The sequence below is a fragment of the Symphalangus syndactylus genome, chromosome 5, assembly GCF_028878055.3.
Source record: "Symphalangus syndactylus isolate Jambi chromosome 5, NHGRI_mSymSyn1-v2.1_pri, whole genome shotgun sequence".
NCBI lineage: Eukaryota > Metazoa > Chordata > Mammalia > Primates > Hylobatidae > Symphalangus > Symphalangus syndactylus.
Window position 1 is genome coordinate 10,449,738 of NC_072427.2, and position 13,973 is coordinate 10,463,710.

Genomic DNA, 13,973 nt, shown 5'->3' on the forward strand with positions numbered 1-13,973 from the left:
AGTGCTTAAAGAGTTAAGCAGTTGGGTCTCATCAGTGTAAGGAATCTTAACGACAAAACAAATCTTTGAAAATTACCTCCAACCTGAAACTACACAGAAACTAACCATCAATTTTCATCTGTATTTCCATCTTTCATCTCTGCATCTAGTACTGATGACTATGGCATTGAAGTGCTCCTTCAAACTAATTAGATTAATTTCAATTTCCATTGTGTGTGAGAAGGACACACTTATCATCTCCCTCCCTGCTGAACCCAATAATTGATTGGATGGCGGCAGGTTGGTAAGATCCTCCTCCCGCCAAGATGAAGGAAAGTCTGGATCAGGGGGTTATTGAGGATTCATTTTTTTTGAAGTCGGAGTTGTTGATTGTACTTGTGACTTTGAGGTTGGAGTCTTCCAGTCTGTGGCATCTTTGCTCTGTGAAGGGTTGGCTGTGCTGTGCCTTCTAAATATAGTTTGTGCATATGCATGCTTCAGTGGGCCATGAGGCACATGGGAAACAGGAGCAGGGCAGAGGTGTGTCTGTTGGCAAGAGTGGATGGGGCTCCAAGGGGAAGGGGCACTTAACTTGGAGTGAGGAGGTGTGGGTTTCTGTGCCAATTCTGTTCCTAACCAGCTAATGTCTTGAGGCATTTACTTATCCTCAAAGGACCCAATTTTTGTAATCTATAAAATGGAGGAGGACTTATTCAATAAATATTTATGGAACCTAGCCACCACACAGCGTGAACTGTGATAGGTTTTGAGGATTCAAAAGTGAGCAAAAAAGAGGGAGTGCTACGTCTCGAGCTGAGATGTGATAACTTAATGTCCAGGCAGAGCCAAGGGAACGTGCAGGGGAGGCAGGTGGGAAAGTACACAGGTCTGGAGGGTGTACAAGGGAGGAGCAAGGGCAACTTGCAGTGAGAAAAGGCTGCAGAGGGAGGCATATGGTAAGGGGATGGGGCGTGATCAGATTTGGGTTGGCAAAAGATTTGTCAAGAACTTGGTGGAAGAGACCAAGAGTGGAAATGGGTTGAAGCAGGGGGCAGCTATGATAGTAAAGCAGTCAAGAGAGGATGGGCATTTCCTGCCTGAGAGCCTGGTGGGGAGGATGAGCGGAAGTAGGTGAGCAGAATAAAGAGATGCTTAAGAGTCACTCTTGACAGCATATGGTGATGAGTCAGGTTTAAGATTCTAGAACATGTCCCTCAGTTTCTGGCTGGAATTACCCAGTGGATGGTGATGTCACTCACAGACTGGGGACACTGGACTGGGACCAGATTTGTCATGCTCACAAATTTGGTTCAGGACACGAGTTTGAGAACAATTTGATTCACCAAAGAGGATGATGAGATGACCCCTAAACTCTCCAACACCTTTAAAATTCTATGATTCGCTCAGATGAATTTGTTCTAGGGAAGTGTATCCTGGTCACATTTGGAAGGTGGCATCAGGTAGTGGAAATATATCAGCTTTTATCACAGATAGGGCCCTAACCCTAATTTGGCTGTTTTCTGGGGCTGAGTGATATTGGTCTAGTTAATTTATCTCAATGCCAATTTCCTATTACGAATTAGGGCAATGCCACTCCCTTTCATGGTTAACATGAGCATCGGAGATAAAGTATACATTTCCTGCATGTCCCCAGACACAAGGAACAGTTAGAATTTTTTTAAAGAACTCGTTTGTTCCAAAGTTTGTTGTGATGAGATATTCATCCACACTGTCCTGTGTCAAAATAAACAATATATTATTCCAGAGCATGGGGGTGGAATAATATATAAAATAAAATCTACTTAATAAATGATTGTTTGCAGATAACATTGACTATACTATTTAACAACCCGGCTACCAGTTTGTTCAAGGGTCTTCTGTTCTATGTGCGGGGCTCAATGGAGTCAAGTTACAATACAATATTCTCCAGAGAAAATTCTTGAGTCTCTCTGATGAGGTTTCTTTTTGGCAGTAGTGGATAAGTAAGTTATTTTCTCCCATGGGTGCTTAGGAAGGGTAGTTCCTGGAAGATGGCTGTGGTGCCACACACATACATCCCTCTCATACAAGAACACATGTCCTCATACAACCAAGACAGAATGATGGTGCTATAGGAAGAGGCTTCTTTCAGTTCTTGTATGTGTGTGTGATCATTCAAAACCTTGGCATTTAACTACTTTTATTAAAATATTGCCCAGTCTACCTCGCAGCAGATCAACATTCACCATTTAGTTACCAAATGAAACTTCTTGTGGCCATCCATGACTGTCAGGAGACACGAGGGCGAGAGGTGATCTATCATAGAAGTGTGAAGTTAGATCAAGATCTCACTTTTAAACTTTCCTTTGGAAAAATGCAAGGGAATTTTGAAAGGATTGAGGATTCTGAGAAATTTATTTCCTTATTTCTCCATGAAGATGGAATGATTATTTCAGTGTGTCTTAAGGCTTTTCAAGTGAACAGCTTCTAATGTGTAAAAATGTCTTGTACCTTGTAAATTCATTTATTCCCTCAAACATTGTAAACTACCTGCATTTCAATCCTAATTTGTTATTTCATTTAAATATCATATAGGCTTTGCTCATTTAAAAAGAAACTCTATTTAAAAAGTAACTCTGTTTGCTTCCAGGCACTTAAAAACTTATTACCTATCATCTCCCTCCCCTCTCTCCAAGTTTACTTACTTGTTAGCAAATTGGATCAGTTTCATCAGCTAAAAGAGCTGTGGTCATGAACATAAAGCTAACCATTGTTATAAATACTTGCTTAACACTGCAAAAATTCTAAGGTTTCCAGAAAAAGTTTTTTTTTTTTTTTTTTTTTAAATAGGTGGGGATTAATTTGGATGATGCCTTTCTACATGTGCTTACAGTGCTTGAAATCTAATTTTGAGGCATCCACCTTTGGAAATGTTAGCATTTAAAAATACTTTAAAAATGTTGGGAAGATATAAAGTAGTGGCAGTTTGGTGAAATGAGGAACATTAGTATTTGCCTTTCAATTTAGCAGCTGCTTGTTGAGCACTTAAATGATCAATATCTTGGATCTATTAAGATGACCCAATCCTGCCTTCAGAGAGTTTTGCATTTTTTTCTTCTTTAAAGTGCAGTAAGAATGTGCTGATATGAATAATTGGCAGTTGAAAATATGCCAGCTTCATTCAATGTGGAAAAATTAAATTTGGCATTGAATCCAAGCTATTTAATGCATACAGATATGGTTTTCTATATATTTTGAATGATGTTGTCAAGTCTATTAGAGCCAACTCATGATTTTCTGTATTACTGGAAAATAAGGAAAGAGTGAATAAATAATTTTGTTAGCCAATCATTTCAATATCTTGCCCTGCCAAGTTTTGAAGGGTCTGACCAATTTCCTGTCTCTACCTTGATCTGCCGGAAGGGTTGTTAATAAAGTTGTGGCCATGATCAGCGATGTGGAAGGCAATAGGGGATAGAGGGAAATAAGTATCTACTAGATAGCTATTTCCTGAATAATACTGGGACATGCAGACATTGGCTGAGAAAGAGATGGAATCTGGCTGGCAAGCCAATAGAGCCTTTTGCGGATTTTGCTTTGATGGAGAATGAGGGCGTCTGTCAACATTTGGAATTCTGCACTATTTGGGGAATAACTCCTCTCTTCAGGTCCTATACATGTGATCTATCAGCACCAAAAAGAAAAAGAAACACTCAAGTTTATATGGTTATCAACTTTTCCATTGGAATCTTCCTTTACTTTCTTGACTTTTGAAAACACAACTTCTGCTGGGTCTCTTTGCTTCCTGGTTTATCTCATTTTCTTTACAGTTCTTTGCTAACCTTGAATACTTTTCTGTTTTCCTGTGTGCCTTCCCATTATCTTTCGAGAATTATTAACCTCCCTACCCACTATTCATAAGCTCGTGACGTCCCAAACCGTGGCTAGTCTACAGCCTTGCTCAGCCAAGAATCTCTTCTTACTAGAAATGCAAACAAACAAAAGCTTACTCTACAAAAAGGAAGACACAGGAGAAGGAGAAAAATGTAGACAGAGATGATAGAACTTGGGATGAGAGACTGATGCAGGAAGTAGCAAAGAGGGCAGGAGCCAAGGCAGCCTCTTTCTCTCTTTCATTGGCTCACATAATTGCTCAAACTGAAAACTGCTTCTCTGAGGATCAATTTCATTTTCACATCTCTGGGTATTCTTCTTGCTAGTAACAAGCTTCTTCTGTTTCTATGAGTTTTTTACAACTTTTGAGTTTACCCATCCTCGGTTGAAGCCAGCCACAGAGATTAACTTGAATTGCTAGTCCCAAATCTAAACCCTTAGATGACTCAATTAACTGTGGCCAGTGGAACAGCATCATTTATATTACAGACACATCCGATAGGGAGGCCTTCCTTATGGTAGAAGAAATTTCTGACTTTAACATCCATCCCCAAATCGTCCCTCCCGCCTATGCTCTAGGTCTAAAATATTATATCCATCAAGCGTGGAATTCACCATCCTCATATCTTCAAGCAGAGAATCCTGTCTCCCTTTCCCATTTCTACAAAAAGAAAAATAAAACGGGCCAACACCATAATTCTCTCCATTCTTAGGTCCAAGATCTCAGTTAATTGTAACCTATCTTAATTCAGGATTCCTTGTTCTTAGTTAATCACTACATCCCATAATCCTTTTAAAATGTCACATCGATTTATAGTTTCTCCCATCTGCATATGTTACCCTAGCTCATGGGTTTGTTTTTATTTTTATTTTTTTTTTATCTGCATTACTGGATTTACTTCCCAGCTACCATGTCCTGTTTCCATCTTCTCCTTCATGTAAGCCATTCTTTCAAATGTTCGGCCAAAAATTCTGTTACCTCCATGATGTGGGACACTTAGGAATTTACCTTGGGGTTCCGTTCCATCAAATCCACCTTTCCTCACTCAGGCTTCCAAGATCATCTTTCATTGATTGGCTTTCTGATCCCACTCCTGTGAACTGGACTTCTTCTTTGCCTGGAGGCCTGGCCTCCCCACATCCCTCGCCCCCAGAGATGTCTAGGTTTTACTAAGTTGCATCAATAAAAATGTTCCCTATCATTATGGGCCTTAAATTTATGGTATTAATAAAAATGTTTTCGTTGTTAGTAAAATAGTATCTTTGTCTCCGTTTTACTGTATTTTCCATTAAAATGAAAATCTTCAGTTGTATTGATTGTCCAACTATTACCTTGCTTAAAAATGATTACATTCTAGCTCTTCTCTCTAGAAGCCCACCGTGAGGTTGTGTCTCTGAAATCGGTCACATCATCAGTATTCCCCTTTGGAAGCAACAAGTCTTTCATGATTACGTGTGAGAAGCTAAAGGAGGGTGGAACTTAAATAGACCAGAACCCCTGAAATATCCCAGAAAGATACCAGAGGCCCTGCACTAAATCAAGTTAGGTCTGCAAACCGTGGAGAAAAGTGAAGACATTAGGTTTTGGATGAAAATTAATTTTAATGTATTTAAAACCACATTCAACAACAATTATTTTCCACTAATGGTGAAATGCTAAATGGACTACTTCTTATTTATTACAAACGATTTGAGGTTTCATTGGAATAGGGCCTATGGGTCCGTGGCTTACTGTAAGCTTTAGATTAGCTGTGATATCAGAGCTGGCATGACCCATAGCAGCTGCTAATGCAACACATGCCTATCATTTGCTGTTGACAGGCATTAATAAAAACCTAATTTGAGGAAATTATGAAAAACCTACTCATTATGCAATCTGGTTTATGTTTTGGCATGTGGCAATCATTGGCTTGATAGCCGAGAAACCTTCATTTCCAGAATTTTATGGCCTATGTTTCAATTGCAGAGCCAGCCAGAGCCCCCTCACCTCTCCCACGTGTTTGATCTTCTAATTGCCTCAAGACATATACACAGGTTTGCTTTATGATGCCGCAGGCTCAGGCTGAGCCCTGGTCTGATGTGCAGCGGAATCCAGTGTTGCCGTCAGAAATGGGTACTTGGCTATTACAAGAAACTTAATTCTGACCTGTCTATCAAGAGCATTCACCTGTAATCCCCCTCCCCCTCCTTTAACTTGTTCCTTATGGCCTCTTTGGACTTGCTAGTGGCTCTAGTAGAAAATATCCCCCAGTCTAGGAGAACAATTCCTGCTAGTATACTACATAGATATATACTACATATATATACAGCACAGACTACATATGTGACTTGTAGGTACCGTGTGCCTTGACTATAGCTAAGAAGTAACATTTAAGCCATTCCATTTCTGTTTTATTAAAAGAGACTTTTCTCTAAATGGTATCTTCTCAAATTTTGACAAGGTAGAGAAAGGCATGTTGGAAAGGGTTAGGAAAACCTTAAAATCATCTGACTTTATACGATCTGCGCTTCCTGCTCTTTGATGCTGTCTTTTTAAACATTAAACTTAAGAAAAGAAGTTGGCAACTTTGCATCTCATAGAAGAACTGGTTCTTCTCATTGGCCTCTGGCTGATGCCTCATAAAAGTTCCCAGATAAACAACTATGGCTAATTGTAACCTCAAGCTAATCAAACAGAATCGTTCTAGAAAAAGGTCCTCTTTCTGTTTGATCTGCCTTATCTTTTTTGACTTGTCAAAGACCTCCCTCCCTTCCTCCCTCCCTCCCTCCCTTTCTTCCTTCCTTCCTTCCTTCCTTCCTTCCTTCCTTCCTTCCTTCCTTCCTTCTTTCCCCTCCTTCCCTCCCCTCCTTCCCTCCCTCCCTCTATTCTTCTCTCCCTCCCTCCTCCCTCCCTTGCTTCCTTGCTCCCTCCCTTCCTGGATCCTTTCCTCAATCTTCCTTCTTTATTTCCTTAGTATCTGATTCCAATTCTTCTTTCTCTGTCACGTGCATTTACTTTTATTTCAATTCAAAATTTAAGAATCTCAAAGCAGCTAAGTTGGACACAGAAAGCAGGTCTTTCTTTGCTAATGCTACAAAGTGAGAATGATTTGCTGGCCCCTTCAATTCAGAGGTAGAAAGTTGAACTTAATTAGAAATCACAGAATAAATGGAAGATCAGTGGCTAGGCTCTCCTTGTATTGGCCAGTGAGTGCGCCCCTGTTGTTAGGATGTTAGCTGCCCAGAAAAGAAAGCATTTCTGCTCTTCTATTCTCACAAGTTCCACCACTGGACATTTGTTCACTTGACTCAAGACTCTGTTTTTGTTTTTGTTTGTTTTGTTTTGTTTTAAGAGATAGGGTCTTGTTGCCCAGGCCGGAGTGCAGTGGTGTCATCATAGCTCACTGTAACCTCGAACTCATTGGCTCAAGTGATCTTCCCACCTCAGCCTTCTGAGCAGCTGGAACTATAGGCATGCACCACTATGCCTGGCTGATTACATTTTTTTTTTTTTTTTTGTAGAGACTGCATCTTGCTATGTTGCCCAGGCTGGTCTTGGACTCCTGGCCTCAAGCACTTCACCAGCCTCAGCCTCCTGAAGTTCTGGGATTACAGGCATGAACCACCAAGCCCAGAAAAGAAAGTCTGTTTCTTCTAAAAATGGAGGGGGATTTATTGAATATATATCATAGCATATCAAGACAGCTAAGATCATCTTAATAGACTCATTTTTAGAAAAATCACCTTTATATAGGTATAATTTACATATAAAATGTATTCATTTTAAATGTACGTTTTGATGCATTGTAATTAATGTAAACAATCAAAATATATAATATTTCAATCGTCTCCAGTACTTCTTTTATGGACCTTCCTGGAATTTGCTGTAAGTTCTTTTGTGTCTGGTATCTTGGCTCCACATAATGGTATTGAGATTCATCCATGTTTTTGCATCTGTCAGTGGTCTATTTCTTTTAACTGCTGAGCAGTAGTCCATTGTATGGTTGAAGTATGTTCTGTTTATCCATTCACTCGTTGATGGACATTTGGGTTATTTAGAGCTACCATGAACATTCCTATGCAAGTCTTTTTGTGCATATATATTTTCATTTCTTTTGGGTAAATACCTGAGATTGGAATTGCTATAATTGGAGGGTTATATGGAGAATATATGCGTAACTTTCTAAGTTATTGCCACCTCTTTTCCAAGTGCTTTTTTCATTTTACACACCGATTCCATTTGTACCACATCCTTGCAAACACTCGTTGTTGTCAGTGTTTTAGAATTTTGACTGTTCTAGTGTATGAGTAGTGGTAGCTCATTATGGTTTTAATTTGTACTTTCTGGATGACTACCGATACTGACTATCATTTTACGTGCTTCTGTGAAATATCTGTTGAAATCTTTCATCCACTTTTAAACTGGGTTGCCTTTTTATTGTTGAATCATAAGAGTTTTTTTAAACATAAATTTTGGATACATATTTTTTGTCATATGCGTGTACAACAAAAATGTTCTCCAAGTATTTAATAGCACGAGTCATCATCATCATTTTCAAAAATTTCTCAGTTGTTTTTAACTCTTTATTTCTTCAGATGTGTTCTATAATGATTTTGTTAAGCTTAGAAAAACATTACAGTGGAGCTTTAACTAGAAATGATTGAATTTATCAATGAACTTGTGAAAAGCTAGACAGGTTGAGGATATCGTCATCCCTTCTTGTTGATTCATATAACTTTCCATTTATTAAGCACTTAGCCTTTAAGTGAAGTTTTATGTTTTTAATGTAGTTGTGAATATTTTTGTTAATGCTCAAATATTTAAGATTTATTATAACTACCTGAGATTTTTTCCACTGTGTTATCTATTATTTGAAAAGTCATTTATTTTTTAATATTTGTTGCATTATTTGGGATGGATTATTTTTCAGTAACAATCCCACATCATAGTGGTTTAACATAATAAGCATCTATGTCTTCATCATGTAAAGCCCTCTGCAGGTCTGGACAACCCTCTGGGGAAGTTACTCGCTACATGTTAGCTCAGTGACCTAGGTTGCATCTACCTTGGTTACCTTTATATCAGCAAATGTTTTCACAGTTGCCTTAGCCAGGGAAGGCAGATTGGAGAACTGAGCATTAGCAAGTAAAATACTTTGGCCTAAAAACAGGCTGGGCGCAGTGGCTCACACCTGTAATCCCAGCACTTTGAGAGGCAGATCACTTGAGGCCAGGAGTTCGAAAACAGTGTGGCCAACATAGTGAAACCCTGTCTCTACTAAAAAACCCTCTCTCTACTACAGAAGTTAGCTGGGCTTGGTGGTTTGCCCTGTAATCCCAGCTACTCGGGAGGCTGAGGCAGGAGAATTGCTTGAACCTGGGAGGTGGAGGTTACAGTGAGCCAAGATCACACCACTGAACTCCCGCCTGGGCAACAGAACGAGACTCTGTCTCAAACAAACAAACAAACAAACAAACAAGCAAACAAAAATACTTTGGCCTAAAAACATATATGAGTCACTTCTCAAATTCATGACCAGCACTAGTCACATGGCCAGGATAAACATTAAGAGAGACAGAAGCAATGCACCAAGAAGTAGAGGAGAATGGGATATTTGTGAACAATGGTCATGCCCTCCATATTGATTCTGTTGACTCATCTCTCATGTTAGGTATAAGAATATTTCATTTTATTTTTTGGGGGTGCTAGGTAGTTGTTCATATTATCTTCATATAATGTTATTGCCTACTTTTAAAATAATGTGGCACTGCCAAAATCTTTTAAAATAATGTAAAGTAATAGTAGTGATATGAGACATTCCAATCTGTTACTTGAACTTAAAGTATATGCTTCAAACTAATGTATGTGAGCTTTGCTGTGAGTTGACAGAAAATAATAAATGGAAGGAAAATTTGAAACATAATAAAAATAACTTGCATTAATAAAAAACTATATTGAATTTTGCAAGTTTCAAAATCCATCACAATGATCACCTGATTTTTCTTCCTCGGCCAATTGGTGTAATGAATGAATAATATCAGTAAACTGTTTTATATTAAACCATCCTTATATTTATAATCTAAATTGTTATTGATTATTTTGTTTTTCAGTGTTATGGTGTACTTTATTTAATTGGATTTTATGTAATAATGCTTTTTATTAATATTAACAATTGAGATGCACTGGAATTTTCTCTTCTTAGTGTTATCTCTTTTAGATTTTAAGGTACTGAATTTATTGTCTTTAAAAATGGATTGAGAAGCTTTCTATCTTTTTCATGCTTTCCCATTTATTATGGGAAAAATTTAAAAGAAATACATTTATAAAATCATCTGGCCATCCTACTTGGACTTTAATCATTGTATTTTTATTTCTGCCTTTATCTTTTGTCTGTTCACATGCATGCATACATACATATATGCTTTTGAAATGATTTTGATGATTTAAACATTCTCAGAAAAATTCTAATCTTTTTATATTTTCAAAATATCAAAAAATTCTTACATATTATTTTATATTTTTATGTAAAATCTTTTATATTGACTCCACAGTTTCCTCATAAATCAATTCTTATATTTATTTTTCAATTCTACTTTGTTTCTTTATTTTAATTAATCGATACCTTCCCTTAGTTTTATGATTATTTTTCACCCTCTTTCCTTGGTCTTTATTTTATGATTCCTTTTCTAACTTCTGATTTGACTTCATCATTTTCCCTCCTTGTTTAATAATATGAATGTTTGCATCTACAAATTTCCTTCTGAAAGCATCTTTGACTGCATTCATTACCTCGTGTTATGTAATGACTCAATAGATACTATTTTCTGACGAACTCGTTATTTTATTCCGCTTTCCTCTTTGAGATAATTTAGTGGGTAGGATACATAAATTTTTCAGTTACTGGTTTCTTATGATGTAATACTTTGTTATAGTATCTAGCTTAATTGTGTGGGTCAGAAAATGTAACACGTACAGTTTTTATTAAGTTTATAAAAGCCTAACACTTGCACAATTATTATAAACCAGGGACTCTCATATTTTAGGGTACATGAGAATCCCTGAGGTGTTGAAATGCGTATGTTTAGTTCTTCTCTGGAAATTATAATTCAATAGGGGTGGGAAAATGCATTTTCACCAGTACTCAGTTAATCCTGATATAGCTACACTCTGAGAAATGTAACCATAAATAATGAAGGGATGCTTGAATAAAATCTATATTCTCCATTTGTAGGGACAAAGTTCCATATTCCGGAATGAATTTTTATTATATTATTTAAATTTTTAGAAATAAGTCTAGACATTTGAAGGAGAATGGGATTTAATACAGAAAATTAGGCATTTGCAAAGGCGTTGGAGGAGCCAAAAGAGTGGGACCTAGGCTGACCTTTGAGGGAAGCGCCCAGGATCCCAAAGGGTGGGCCTGTCAGGGAAGCTGCTCTTCCTGAGGCCACGGTTGCAGCTGCAGCGGCCTCTAGATGCTCAGGAAACTGTGGAGAATGGCTACTAGAATGCTGCTGCTGTCAAAGCACAGTTTCCACAGTCCTGTTTGCGGAAATAGCCAAAACAGGAGTCAGGGATCCAACGCGTGTAATGACTTCCTCGCTTTCCAAACCCTATGTAAATGCTTCGAAGTCAGAACTAATCCACATCCAGAATCGCAAAGGAGTCTGGAGGTTATAGCTTTTAGTTTTCCAGTCTCTCCCTCTAGAAGTATGATGGATGGAATTGGAAAGCATCAATATACAGGTAGAAACTTCCATCAGAGGTGTGGCTGTGGTCATGAAGTGCAAAGAAAAAATACATGAGACACTTATAAGATATCTTCACTATATTAACAGATGGTTTATGATGGAGAAGGATAAGTTAATGATGGTTTCACAATTTTGATCATGCATGACTACAGGATTGGGGATATTCTTGAGCAAGATACGTAATCCAAGGAGCAGTAGTGTGTGTGTGTGTGTGTGTGTTTGTAATTACTTTTGCACCAACCTAATATATGTTTGTTTAAAGGCATCTAACTTGCGGAGGCAGGTAATAAATACTATTTTATAAATTCTGAGTTCAAGTTAACATGAACGATTCAGAAAACATCTAGAATCTAATGGAATATCTGAGCTTACTAGAAAGAAAAAATAACTATAAAAATAGAAGAGAGAAGCCATCTATACATTTAATATATATGAAGAATCATATCCTATATTGAGGATATCAGAAAAAGTATAATGTAAATTAAGTACAGTATTTTAAGCTGAAGGAAATAGGAATGTATAAAAACTATTTTAGGGCCAAGCGTGGTGGCTCACACCTGTAATCCTAGCACTTTGGGAGGCCGAGGTGGATGGATTGCCTGAACTCAGGAGTTTGAGACCAGCCTGGGCAATACGGTGAAACTTCATCTCTACTAAAAATACAAAAAATTAGTTGGGCATGGTATGGGTGCCTGTAATCCCAGCTACTTGGGAAGCTGAGACAGGACAATCGCTTGAACCCAGGAGGCAGAGGTTGCAGTGAGCTGAGATCGTGCCATTGCACTCCAGCCTGGGTGACAGAGCAAGACTGTCTCAAAAAAAAAAAAAACCCTGTCTCTACTAAAATACAAAAAATTAGCCGGGCGTGGTGGCGGGCGCCTGTAGTCCCAGCTACTCGGAGAGGCTGAGGCAGGAGAATGGCGTGAACCCGGGAGGCGGAGCTTGCAGTGAGCCGAGATTGAGCCACTGCACCCTAGCCTGGGTGAAAAAGCAAGACTCCATCTCAAAAAAAAAAAAAATAATAAAAAATAAATAAATAAATAAATAAATAGCTGCAGTCATTGTAGTATAAAAATCATATAAAATCCTCTATCCATGCATTTATTCAGCAAATTTTTTAAAGCACCTACTATCTTGTAGGCACTATGCTCAGAATATGCTGGAATTTGAAAGTGAGTGTATTCCTGTCCTTATGAAGCTCATCTACTAATACTGTCTCATTTTCCAAAGTATTTGGAGAATAAAGTATTGCTGTAAATACCTGACTTATAGAGAATCTTTCATCAAAATTTTAATATTTGTCAAAAAGTCTATACACCAATCTTTATGAGACATAATAGTAGTAGAAGTTGAAATTGAGATGAACAAACAACAGTGATGAATGTTTGCAGAGCTGTCAGGGAAGAAAATGATTAATTCACTAAGTAACAATTCCTAGCTGCACTCTTAGTACTGAGCAGAAACCTCTCAGAGGCCCTGATGAAATAAGAGGAGCCTATACATACTTCCCCCACCTCTAACATCTCCCTGCCAACCTGAGAAGACAGAATGTATCTGCAGCAAGAAATCAGGGAACATTTAGATACACATACTTGATTATGACTATAACTTCAATAGCCATGTTGATTGAATGACATCCATGTTGGCGAAATGTCCCAAAGAAACTTTGCAAAAGAAGCAGTACTGACTCACTTGAGATATGTCAAAAGCGTTCTGGTCTACTCCATAGGGGGCTTAAAATTGGGTCAACTTGTGGATGAATAAGCTAGATCACATTTATGTCTGAAAACTAGTCTACCATTCATAAATCATATGAAAATGGTTTATTTTCTTCCTTCTTTTTGGCATGTACCAGTCTCTTGCACCTTTATCCCTGTTGAATGCTATTATCTTCATACGCCTAAGAAAAAACCCAATTGCAATCCATTACAAAGATTTTAACAAGTTAATAAAAAAAATCTACAAATTCCTTTATGGGAGACAGTCCACCTTCAAGAAGGAAAGAGGTTGGGGGTGGTAGTGGAATTCAATAGTCCATTCAGCGTTGAAATGTGAACAGTAAGGCTAGTCTTTGGATAAATTCATGCCAGATTTGGCCTGCAGCTCTCACTGGGCAGTTCCCAGATTTGAGCAGGCCTTTAGCCTGTGGTGAAGAAGCGTGGAATAATGCCTCTTTGAATTAGTTTCAAAATAGTGCTGCAATGCAGACTGACAACTTCTGATGCCAAATTGCAAGAACAACACATAATAGCAGTCTGTTAAAATACCCATAGTACTACTCAAGGATATGGTTATTAATATAAATTAAAAACCACGAAAAGAAACCAGAATTAACTGGCATCAGATGACTAGCCTAACAGTAAGACACCAGAGTTTTTATCGAGGCAAGG